Source organism: Anomaloglossus baeobatrachus, chromosome 10 (assembly GCF_048569485.1).
Source record: "Anomaloglossus baeobatrachus isolate aAnoBae1 chromosome 10, aAnoBae1.hap1, whole genome shotgun sequence".
NCBI lineage: Eukaryota > Metazoa > Chordata > Amphibia > Anura > Aromobatidae > Anomaloglossus > Anomaloglossus baeobatrachus.
The window spans coordinates 156469832-156483034 of record NC_134362.1 but is presented as its reverse complement, the minus strand read 5'-3'; positions in this window follow the sequence as shown (position 1 = coordinate 156483034).

Here is a 13203-nt window from a genome sequence, read left to right as displayed (position 1 = left end):
CATTATCTACAGCCACAAAATTTATCTCCAAGTATAAGAATATTTTTTTAAAAAAATGCTTATTTCCACTTGGACTCTAGTTCGTATTTTCCAGTTTTCGAATTTTCTAATTTCGGAGCAGTGCTGTAGTCAATGTAAAAGGAACACATTAATGATTGAGTCTACATTCTATATACTGGGACATCATTATAATAGCATCCCCATCCACGGTCCCCTTCACATAAAACACTAGAATTATAAATAATCTAACAAACAGCTGCACTCTAAAACGCTAATGCATGCAAACATTGAATAAAAGAATTTGGACATGCATTACTGCTAAGGAAATAAATGTAAAAAATTGAGACACTTAGAACATAAAAAAGGACAGTTTTATGTGAGCCCAGCAGCCAGCGTCAAGGCGTATTGCTGTTATGCTAGGTCCCTACATATATGCCTAGGCTAAAAAGCCTACAATTTATGAGCAAGCAGGAACCTGCTAATAAGAAATTAAAAATTGCTTTAAGCTGGTGGAAAAGGAGTGCTCAGTCAGAAAGCATGACCCTAAAATCTAAAATGAAAAAACTGATGGCACTTCCTAACAGATAAGTGTGAACAGGTGCACACTGAACATTAAATATATTCTAACATTTATACAGCTATGCTCTGAAATCCTAAGGTATGCAAACTGTGAACACAGGAATTTGGACATGCATTACTAAGGAAATAAATTATAAAATTGAGACACTTAGCACATAAAAAGGCCAGTTTTATGTGAGCCCAGCAGCCAGCATCAAGGTGTATTGCTCTTATGCTAGGTCCCTACCTAAATGCCTCTGCCTGGGCTAAAAATGCCTACAATGTATGGATGGGCAGAAACCTACTAGGAAATAAAAAATTGCCTTAAGCTGGTGGAAAAGGAATGCTCAGTCAGAAGGCATGATCCTAAAATCTAAAATGAAAAAAATTGATGGCACTTCCTAACAAAGAAGTGTGAACAGGTGCACACTGAACATTAAATATATTCTAACATATATTCAGCTGCCCTCTGAAACGCTAAGGTATGCAAACTTTGAACACAGGAATTTGGACAAGCATTACTTGTTACGGGGGGCTGTCTGATAACCTAAAGGAGTATCAGACAGTCAGGGTCCACCGTGCAAAGACTCTGCTGCAGACTATGGCAGAGTGCAATACCTCTGTTAACTCACAGAAGGATATAATAAGTAAGTAAAGCAATTCCTCCCTTACTTGGAGGGTGTGTGGAATGATCTCTGTTAATAATCACAGAGACAAAGGCAATGTGTGCGAAATGGCACCTACCTAGGTCCGCTCTTCTAGTGGTGCAAAAGAGACGAACAGCAGCGTAAGCCGCACAAAGCTCCTACCTGCGTTCGCTCCACTAGTGTGCGAGGACACGAACCACTAGATATGGCACCTGCCTAGGTCCGCTCTTCTAGTGGTGCAAAAGAGACGAACAGCAGCGTAAGCCGCACAAAGCTCCTACCTCTGTTCGCTCCCCTAGTGTGCGAGGATACGAACAACTGCCAGACGCAGTATAAGGAACGTTACCCTAGCGGCAACGTCCACCTACGAGTCGAACCACAAGGCCCAGCCAGACCATGTGCCTCAGGCACCTGCCTATGTCCGCTCCCCTAAGAGGTAAGGATACGGACAGCAGCCGAAGCTGTAAGGTATAAGAACGCTACCCTGCCGGTAGCGCTCACCTAGCATAGACAGAGGAATGCCTAGAGGAACGCGCACAGAGCGTCTACTCTTATGCATGAACCAAGAGGACTGAGCGCCATGCGGCGTGTGTCAGGGTCTTATATAGACTCTGTGCCTCATCCAAGATGGAGGACACCAGAGCCAATCCGCTGCCAGAACGACAGGAGTGACGTCATGCTGGCCTATCACCGAGCAAGGCATCACAAGCACATGACCAGCGACCAATCGGCATAGAAGGTGTCAGAGACATGTGACCTCGTGTCAGCGATGATGTCACCCGCACATGTGCAATGGCTCCAAGATAGGACTTAGTCTCCAGCGCTCGCACATGTGCAGTAGCAAGAAATCTGGACTTAGTCTCCAGTGCTCGCACATGTGCAGTAGCAAGAAATCTGGACTTAGTCTCCAGCGCTTGCACATGTGCAGTAGTAAGAAATCTGGACTTAGTCTCCAGTGCTCGCAGCAACTGTAACAGTACCTCCCCCTCAAGGGCCCCCCTCCCGGCGACGCAGGTAATCGGCAACTAAGTCGGGAGCATGGACAGCCTCCTCAGACTCCCAAGAGTGATGTTCCGGGCCGTAACCCTCCCAATCTATCAAGAAGAACCTGCGCCCTCTAACCATGTTAGAACCAACTATGGCTCGTACGTCATAGCTAGAGCGAGAGGAATCAGAGGCAGGAGAGTGCACTTCACGAGCGTGAGGTAAAATAGCCGGCTTTAGCAGTGAGACATGGAATTTGTCATGAATCTTAAGATGGACGGGTAACTTCAATTGATAGACTACAGGATTTACCTGTCGAAGAACCTCATAAGGACCCAGGAAGCGAGGAGCAAATTTGACAGAGCTCACTCTAAGTCTCACGTGTTTTGCAGAGAGCCACACAAAGTCCCCTGGAGAAAAGACAGGAGCCGGGCGACGAAACCGATCGGACACCGTCTTCATACGGTCCTTAGCTGCTTGGATCGACTCTTGAGTCCGATCCCAAACCTCTCTGGCATTATTTGCCCAGTCGGCCACAAGAGGAGGAGGTGCAGCAGCGGGAAACGGTAGCGGTACCCTAGGGTGTTGCCCATTATTGAGTACGAACGGTGTCTGCCCAGTGGCCTCAGCCAGCGAATTGTTAAGGGCAAATTCTGCCCAGGGTAGGAGGGAGGACCAGTTATCGTGGTTCTCAGCAACAAAGTATCGAAGGTATATAATCATAGATTGATTGGTACGCTCAACCAAACCATTGGTCTCCAGATGGTATGCCGAAGAGAGATTCAACTCAATTTGCAGAAGGCTACAAAGATCTCGCCAGAAACGGGAAGTAAATTGCGGGCCTCTATCACAAATGATACGATCTGGCATCCCGTGAAGCCTAAAGACATGCTTGAGGAATAGTTTGGCTAGTACCCTGGAAGATGGGATTCTCGATAACGGTACGAGATGAACCATCCGGGAGAAATGGTCCGTAATGACCCACACAAATCTATGTCCCTGTGAACATGGAAGATCACCCACAAAGTCCATGCCTACCACCTCCCATGGTCTATCTGGCACTGGTAAAGGATGCAAGAGTCCAGCCGGTCTCTGCCGTAATGGACGGTTGCGAGCACACGAGTAGCAGGAACCGACATATCTCTTGACGTGGCTGGCTAAGTGTGGCCACCAATACCACCTCTCCAGTAACTCTCGTGTCCGCCTAATACCAAAATGCCCACCCACCTTTGAGGTGTGGGCCCATGACAGTATATCATTCTGTCGATCAGGCGGAACAAAGGTCTTGCCCGGTGGGATTTGGTCTAACGTCACAGGGGAGAGCGTATGAAAAACCCTGGAGGGAAGGATAAGACGAGGTTCGTCAATCTCCTCCTGGGTAGAAAGCATAGAGCAAGACAGGGCGTCTGCCTTGTTATTCTTACTCCCAGACAGATAGTTGATGGAGAAGTGAAAGCGGGAGAAAAACAAGGATCAGCGGGCTTGGCGAGGATTCAGACGCTGAGCGGTTTGTAAGTACGTCAGATTCTTATGGTCTGTATAGACCTGGAAAGGATGTTTCGCTCCTTCCAGCAAGTGACGCCACTCCTCCAAGGCTAATCTCAAGGCGAGCAGTTCCCTATCCCCAATGGTATAGTTTCTCTCTGCTGGTGAAAAGGTTTTCGCAAAGAAGAAACACGGCCTTTTTCTACCTGCACCGTTCTTTTGATACAAGACCGCACCAGCACCCACTGAAGAGGCATCAACCTCTAAGAGGAAGGGCTTACTCTCATCGGGTCTTTGAAGAACGGGAGCAGTTGAAAAGTAACTTTTTACTGCCTCAAAAGCCTGAGATGTCTCAGTAGACCAGGCTTTGGGATTAGCACCTTTCTTAGTCAAGGCCACCAAAGGGGCCACCAAAGTAGGAAAATGGGGTATGAACTGCCTGTAATAATTTATGAATCCTAAGAAGCGTTGCATCGCCTTCAAGGAATGAGGTTCGGACCATTGCAGGACAGCAGAGAGCTTCGCAGGATCCATAGCCAGGCCCTCTTGTGAGATAATGTAACCCAAAAAAGGCAATGAGGACTGCTCGAATACACATTTCTCGAGTTTAGCAAACAATGAGTGCTCCCTTAAACGGGAAAGGACACGAACAACATCCTGACGATGAGTCTCCAGATCAGGAGAAAAAATCAGGATGTCGTCCAGATACACCACTACTGAGGATAACAGTAAATCCCTGAACACATCGTTTACGAAGTCCTGAAATACTGCGGGTGCATTACATAACCCAAAAGGCATGACGAGGTATTCATAGTGACCGTCTCAGGTGTTAAAAGCGGTCTTCCATTCGTCACCCTTTCGAATTCGTACCAAGTTATACGCACCCCGCAGATCCAACTTTGTAAAAACGAGCTCCTCTCAGTCTGTCAAAGAGCTCCGAAATTAAAGGTAATGGGTATTTGTTCTTTATTGTGATTGCGTTGAGACCCCTGTAATCTATGCAGGGACGCAAATCACCCTCTTTCTTCCGAACAAAGAAAAACCCAGCTCCCGCGGGAGAGACAGACTTACGAATGAACCCCTTCTCTAAACTCTCTCTTATATAGGTCGACATGGCCTCCGACTCAGGTATCGACAGGGGGTAAACCCTGCCTTTAGGTGGAACCGAACCTGGGATAAGGTCTATGGCACAGTCATACGGCCTATGGGGTGGAAGAACCTCAGCACCCTGTTTGGAGAACACGTCAGCGAAATCCAGATAGGGTGTAGGTATGGGAGAGAGATCAGTAGATGCAACCGCAATGACCTTAGGTGGTAAGGGGAGACATCGGGACTGACATTTCGAACCCCAACTAATAATGCTGTCAGACTCCCAGTCAATGTGAGGAGCATGAGTCCGAAGCCATGGGAGACCCAGAAGGATGTCGTCTATACCCTCAGGCAAAACAAGAAAAGAAATCTCCTCTATGTGACCCTGAGACAGGGAAAGGCGCAAGGGAACTGTCCTCAATGTAATGGAGTCAGACAACATAGTTCCATTAACAACACGGACAGGAATAGGCGCCTCTAACATGATAGAGGGAATATTGTGTCCCTTTACAAATCCTGAGGACACAAAAGTCCCGTCAGCTCCGGAATCCACAAAAGCCATAATAGGCCATGTATTCTCAGATAACGAGAGCTGACCTGGGATACAACACTTAGAGGGTGCAGAAGACGTCTCTAGTAACCCCCCTCTAATGGTTACTAGGCCAGGGAGTTTCCCTGACGACTAGGACACTTGTTGGCATAGTGCCCAGCCTGACGACATACGTAACATATAGGAGGACCAGACTTGCATAGTCTGGAAGACGTATGACCTAACTCCATAGGAGTGGGAGATGTTTCAGATGCTGAGGAAGATGGTAGTGGACCCTCAACAACTGGAATAGCCCGATGCTTAGGGCGTGAGGAAGAGACCTCGAGTCTACGTTCCTTATGGCGTACATCGATCCTCGTTGCTACTGTGATCAAGTCCTCCAGAGAAGCAGGGACCTCACGAGTAGCAAGAGCATCCTTGACAAAGCCTGCCAACCCTCTCCAGAAGATAGGAATCAACACCTTCTCTGGCCAATCTAGTTCTGCCACCAGAGTTCTAAAAGCAATGGCATAAGAACTAGTGGATAACGAACCCTGAGATAGATCTAACAGTCTCAGGGCCGCATCATGGGTAACCTGCGGACCCATGAATACCGCCTTAAGAGCATCAAGAAAGTCTTGATGTCTCAGAGTAACCACATCAGAGCGCTCCCATAGGGGAGTCGCCCATTCTAAGGCTTTGTCCTGAAGTAAGGAGATGATAAAGCCTACTCTGGACCTCTCCGTAGAGAAGCGAGAAGAGTTGACCTCTAGGTGTATCTGACACTGACTAATGAAACCACGACATGATCTGGCATCGCCAGAATATCTGTTTGGCAGAGCAAGTCGAGGATCATGTGCAGATGTCACCATGGTCTGAGGTTTATCCTCTATACTCTTGAGCCGTGACTCAAGTACTTGTATGTAACGGTGTAACTGCTGATATTCTGCCATAACTGCCAGACCCTTGGCTCAGTCCTAATGTTACGGGGGGCTGTCTGATAACCTAAAGGAGTATCAGACAGTCAGGGTCCACCGTGCAAAGACTCTGCTGCAGACTATGGCAGAGTGCAATACCTCTGTTAACTCACAGAAGGATATAATAAGTAAGTAAAGCAATTCCTCCCTTACTTGGAGGGTGTGTGGAATGATCTCTGTTAATAATCACAGAGACAAAGGCAATGTGTGCGAAATGGCATCTACCTAGGTCCGCTCTTCTAGTGGTGCAAAAGAGACGAACAGCAGCGTAAGCCGCACAAAGCTCCTACCTGCGTTCGCTCCACTAGTGTGCGAGGACACGAACCACTAGATATGGCACCTGCCTAGGTCCGCTCTTCTAGTGGTGCAAAAGAGACGAACAGCAGCGTAAGCCGCACAAAGCTCCTACCTCTGTTCGCTCCCCTAGTGTGCGAGGATACGAACAACTGCCAGACGCAGTATAAGGAACGTTACCCTAGCGGCAGCGTCCACCTACGAGTCGAACCACAAGGCCCAGCCAGACCATGTGCCTCAGGCACCTGCCTATGTCCGCTCCCCTAAGAGGTAAGGATACGGACAGCAGCCGAAGCTGTAAGGTATAAGAACGCTACCCTGCCGGTAGCGCTCACCTAGCATAGACAGAGGAATGCCTAGAGGAACGCGCACAGAGCGTCTACTCTTATGCATGAACCAAGAGGACTGAGCGCCATGCGGCGTGTGTCAGGGTCTTATATAGACTCTGTGCCTCATCCAAGATGGAGGACACCAGAGCCAATCCGCTGCCAGAACGACAGGAGTGACGTCATGCTGGCCTATCACCGAGCAAGGCATCACAAGCACATGACCAGCGACCAATCGGCATAGAAGGTGTCAGAGACATGTGACCTCGTGTCAGCGATGATGTCACCCGCACATGTGCAATGGCTCCAAGATAGGACTTAGTCTCCGGCGCTCGCACATGTGCAGTAGCAAGAAATCTGGACTTAGTCTCCAGCGCTCGCACATGTGCAGTAGCAAGAAATCTGGACTTAGTCTCCAGTGCTCGCACATGTGCAGTAGCAAGAAATCTGGACTTAGTCTCCAGCGCTCGCACATGTGCAGTAGTAAGAAATCTGGACTTAGTCTCCAGTGCTCGCAGCAACTGTAACATTACTGCTAAGTAAATGCATTTTAAAATTGAGACACTTAACACATAAAAAGGCAAGTTTTATGTGAACCCAGCAGCCAGCGTCAAGACGTATCTCTTTTTGCTGGGTATTTATATGTGCTTAGTGTCTCTATTCTTACAATTATTCACTTAGGAGTAATGCATGTACAAATTTCTGTATAAAATGTTTGCATGCCTTAGAATTTCAGACGGCAGCTGTTAATTTGTTAAAGTGTGTTTCATGTTCAGTTTGCATCTGTTCACACTTGACTGTTAGGAAATGCCATCAGTTTTGTCATAGAATTATAAATGACACATGGTAGGTGGAGGCCCTTGCAGAGATATAAATAAGGAATTGAGGTCCAAGACCTTCAAATCATGCCTTCAGTTTTCCTCATAACTGTTACATATGTTGTATAGTCTAACACTGTGTAAACTAGAGGTCCATAAGGATATATATTTGACAACTCACCTTACTTTTAAAGGGAACCTGTCACGTCATTCTTGCTGCCCACAGAATGACATCCTGGCTGCATGATTTTTTACATTTTTCTCTGAAACGTTCTGGTGTATCTGAGAAACTATCCTTTACAGATTCAGTCGAGGGCCACAGTAAGAGATTAGGGTAGTGTAGTGTCGGCCCCAGGCTGCTCTTCCCACAGTGCTCTAGTTGATTGACATACAGTATCTCTCCTATATCCAGAGACCTCTCATTCACTGGGCACTGGAAGGAGAAGTGGGCTGGGGATGTAGCTGGACTAGTCTAGTCTCTTCCTGTGGTCCCTAACCAGATATTTAAAGTATATTTTCTCTGAAATACTGGAATGTTTCAGAAAAAATATATATCTGGGTGTAATCTTGCAGCCAATCTCTGATTCATGTTGCCTGCAGTTTGGGCAGCATGACGTGAATTCCCTTTAAAATGACTATTAAGGGGTTTTATTCTACAACACTATTAAAACATGATTCTACAGAAAAGAAGTTGAGTGGAGAATCGTGTAGCTACAAATCAGAAAAGATGTCTTAAACATTTTTTTTAACCATTTCTGTTTTTGAAAGTTAAAGAGGTTATCTCAAGTTCTTAAAGGGAATCTATCAGCAGGTTTTTGATATGTAATGTGAAGATGGCAGGAGATAGAGGCTGACCCACAGAGTTCAACAATATGTCATTTATTACCCTGTGTTGTTTTGTTTACTGAGTGAAGGTTTGATCAACTGGGACTAACATTTCTGGACTACATCAGTGTGAACACACCCTCCGCCTCTGATTAGAACCTCTCTGTCTATAGACTTTGTACATAAAGAGCATTGGGTGGGCGGGGACAGCATTTTCAACTTTGCTGCATGGCCAAACCTAAAAGCTCAGATTGTGTTTGAACCCCCACTAATATAAGTGATACATCATAGGATTCAGAGTCTGTTTTCCTACATCATGCTGTTCTCAGTTGAAGTAGCAAAAACCTGCTGACAGATTCCTTTAAAAAAGAGAAAAATTTAAGTTCCCAGCCACAGCGCAGTCTCAGAGTAGCCAGAATTTGTACCTTAGAGCCCGCTTATGATGCTCTGAAGCAAGTTGGATCAATGGTCCTTGGCAGGACTTGAAGTATACTCCTGCATATCTCCCATGGTACAAAGGCAAAAAAGTTGCTGCTAGCAGCCAAGACTAGGATTCAGTTTCGAACAGGTGCACAACACAGCTCCATCAACTTAATAGTGGCCCCCACCAGGTACTTCTAATATGCCCCCTATTGATTCAAATAGGGGTGGATATTTGGCGAATTAACACTTGGCTGAACTGTGTTCTCTGTGATGTTACTATAGGATTTCGATTTGCATTTGCACCATTGCAGAAACCCACTGACACAGAAGGCAGCTAGCTTCAGAGCAGCGCTCTTCATCCAAGAGATTGGTTACCCAAGATAGACTACAGTGGTGGCCAGTAACTGAGGCAAGAAACAGTAATAAATTAAAAATAAAAATCCTCCTATTCTTCAGGACTTTTAATGAGAAATTTAATTTTTACAAGCACTTTACAATTTTATCCAATAACCCCTTCCCACAAATGGATGTAACTATATAGCCAAATTGTGTAGGCAATTTACTGTAATCAGGCATACAGTTATGATGTTATACACAGTTTAGATCCTGCTACATGTGCTGGTAAAAGTTAAGGATTTTACAATATAACAAAAAAAGACATTTTTCTTGTAAATCAGTAGTACAACATAAAAAAAGGGATAACTCGGGCATCATTTCAATCGTATTGCAGAATAAAATTAATGTAAATATTATGAACAATAAACTCTGTAAAAAATGAAATTTAAAAACAATTCCAGATTTAATTTATTTGTAGTTTGTGTCTACTCCGAAAACAAAAGAATTAAAAAGTGATTCAAGGGAACCAATCACCAGGATTTTCGTATATAAGCTAAAGCCAGTGCTATACTGGCACTATCAGGCAGATTCTCTACATACCATAAGTGGTCAGCTTGGATGTTTAGGTTTTCAAATCCAAGAAAGTGAGGTTTATAAAAGCAGCAGCTACTTACTTAGCATTTGCAATGGAGCAGATATTAACTGGGTGCGTATTCATGTGGATTCCCGCCCACCTGCCTTCTGGCTTCTGACCTCAGACTTCCTCCTGATCATGTCCCCGCCCACTCCTTGCATCCTTTATGTACTCTTCTGGTATCCTGATCCTCGGCCTGTATCTTGGCCTCGTTTCTATCTGCTCCCTGTGTTCTGTCGTGTCTTCTTGGTTACTAATCCTGGCTTTTCTGACTTTCCCTCTGCTCTGTCAGTACACTTGGGCTTCCAGCGCCATCTAGTTACTAACTTCATACTACGCCACTTAGTGTCTATATATATATATATATATATATATATATATATATATATATATATATACACACACTGTGTATATATGTATATAAAAAAACAGAAATAAACAAATAAAAAAGTACATATATTTGGTATTGCCACATTCACAATGCCACAATCTATAGAACTACAGTATGTCCTATGTCCTATGAGGAATGGTTACAGGATTTAGGATTGTTTAGCTTGCAAAAGAGAAGACTGAGAGGAGACTTAATAGCTGTCTACAAGTATCTTAAAGGCTGTCACACTGTACAGGTATAAGTTTTATTCTCATTTTCACAAGGAAAGACAAGAAGCAATGGGATGAAACTAATGGGGAGGAGACACAGATTAGATATTAGAAAAAACTGTTTGACAGTGAGGGGGATCAATGAGTGGAACAGGCTGCCACGAGAGGTGGTGAGTACTCCTTCAATGGAAGTCTTTAAAAAGTGGTTGGACGGACATCTGTCTGGGATGATTTAGTGACTCCTGCTTTGAGCAGGGGGTTGGACTAGATGACCCAGGAGGTCCATTCCAACTGTAATGTTCTATGATTCTAACTGTGGACAAAATGTATCCCCTTCGTTAATGCCATAAAAAAATACAAAACAAAGTGCTTTTTTAGTTCATAATTCACTTAAAGTTATGTTTCCATGACAAGCCTTTAGTGAGACTTGTAGTTTGCAGAATTTCTGCGCCATTTCTACCCCTATTACATACAGTATATACCGTATATGCCGGCGTATAAGACGACTGGGCGTATAAGACGACCCCCAACTTCTGCCCTAAAAATATAGAATTTGGGATAAACTCACTGTATAAGACTACCCCGCTCCCAAATGAAAAAAAGTCTGCAGGTACTGTATATAGCAGCAAAACTGTCACTTATAAACATAAGGTTGTTTCAAACATGTACGGTAAAGCTAAAACTTTGCAAAACAAACAAGAGAGCAAGTGCCTGGTGATCATAACTGTAAGCTGCGATATTGTAACAGGTCTTGCTGGCGTATGCTTCAGTATGCTAAGAGCAGGGGGCCGCACTGTGTGAGGAGGTGTTTTTTTTATTGTCCAGTATAACCAATAGGATTAGTGCAGGGGCGGGGGAGTCACCGGGCCGAGAAAGGGGGCGAGGTCGGCAGCAGCACTTACGGTACTGTAGCAATATGCACACTTACACCAGCATGTAAGCTCTTCATTAATGTCCCTGCATGGATGCGAGGGGAATCTGGCGTTACTGCACTAATCCTATTGGTTATACTGGACAGTGAAAAAAAAACACCTCCTCACACAGTGCGGCCCCCTGCTATATATCCGCTATATATCCGCTGTATATGCTGTATGATATATATGATATATGTGTATATCCGGCGTATAAGACGACCCCCCACTGTAGCCATTATTTTAAGGGGGTAAAAAGTCGTCTTATACGCCAGTATATACGGTATATATATATACATATATACTATATATATATATACTGTGTATATATGTATATAAAAAACACAGAAAGAAGCAAATAAAAAAGTACATATATTTGGTATTGCCACATTCACAATGTCACAATCTATAGAATTGAGGACAAAATATATCTCCTTCCTTACTGCCATAAACAGATACAAATCAAAAAGCTTTTTTTTGTTCATAATTCAGTTATCCTGACGCACAGGATATGTGGGTAATTTTTCCCTCCTTTTGGTGATGCCCTCTTGCCTGTTGATATTTGTATTTCTCTATTTATTTAGTACAAATCATCAATTTGTTTCTTACATGCATAATGACTGAGGTTATGTGATTGTAATATGGATATATTATTTACTTGACTAATTGTCTGTGTATTATGGTCATTGATTGATTGTCCGTGCCCTCACTTGCACTGTGCCGCTCCGCACCTACCCCTATGCTAATAAAGATCTCACCTTTGCACTTTGGATTTTGGTCGTGTATTTTCTCTTCGCTTGTATATATATATATATATATATATATATATATATATACTGTGTATATATGTATATAAAAAACACAGAAAGAAGCAAATAAAAAAGTACATATATTTGGTATTGCCACATTCACAATGTCACAATCTATAGAATTGAGGACAAAATATATCTCCTTCCTTACTGCCATAAACAGATACAAATCAAAAAGCTTTTTTTTGTTCATAATTCAGTTAAGGTTATGTTTCCACGACAAGCCTTTGGTGAGATTTGCATTTTGCTGAATTTCTGCACCATTTCTACACCTGTTACATATATTAAATTAATTTAGTTTTTTCATTACGTTTTTGTGTGTTTTTTTTACATTCGTTTTAATCTAATTTTTGACGCTACATTGTTTGTCTCTGTTTAATCTATCATGCTTTTTCTGGGTTTTTTTTGATACTTCCTAGTATTTGGCTTTGACCAAACATTTTTATATATACTATATGTGCGGATTAATTGCGTTTTTGATGCATTTGCACAGAGGAAACGTACCAAAAATGCATTTTTTACCTGTAGATTTTTCTCATATAATGTAAGTCTATGAGAAAAATTTGCACAGAAAACTCAGCGTACCTACAGGAGAAAATTCATATGTTGCTGATATGAAACACACACCGCAGGTCAATATACACTGAATAAAAAAGAAGCACAGGAGAGGACGTTGAGTGAAATCCATTTGGTATACTGTATGTGTGAGTTTTTTCTCGCCTAGCATCCGTATGACATGCATTTTTTCTCCGTAGCTATAACTCTAAAATAATTTATAGGACCATTTACAGTGTCTTATGCTACAAAATGGTAATGTATACAAAAAAAATCAAATGGCATATGGATGGTCCCTGTGCCGTCTGTTTTTCTTCTCACCTATAGACTTGCATTGTCGAGTCTCGGCCGATTTATGCATCCACTCGCAGTATTGTGCAAGGTTTTTTTCATCCTGAATACA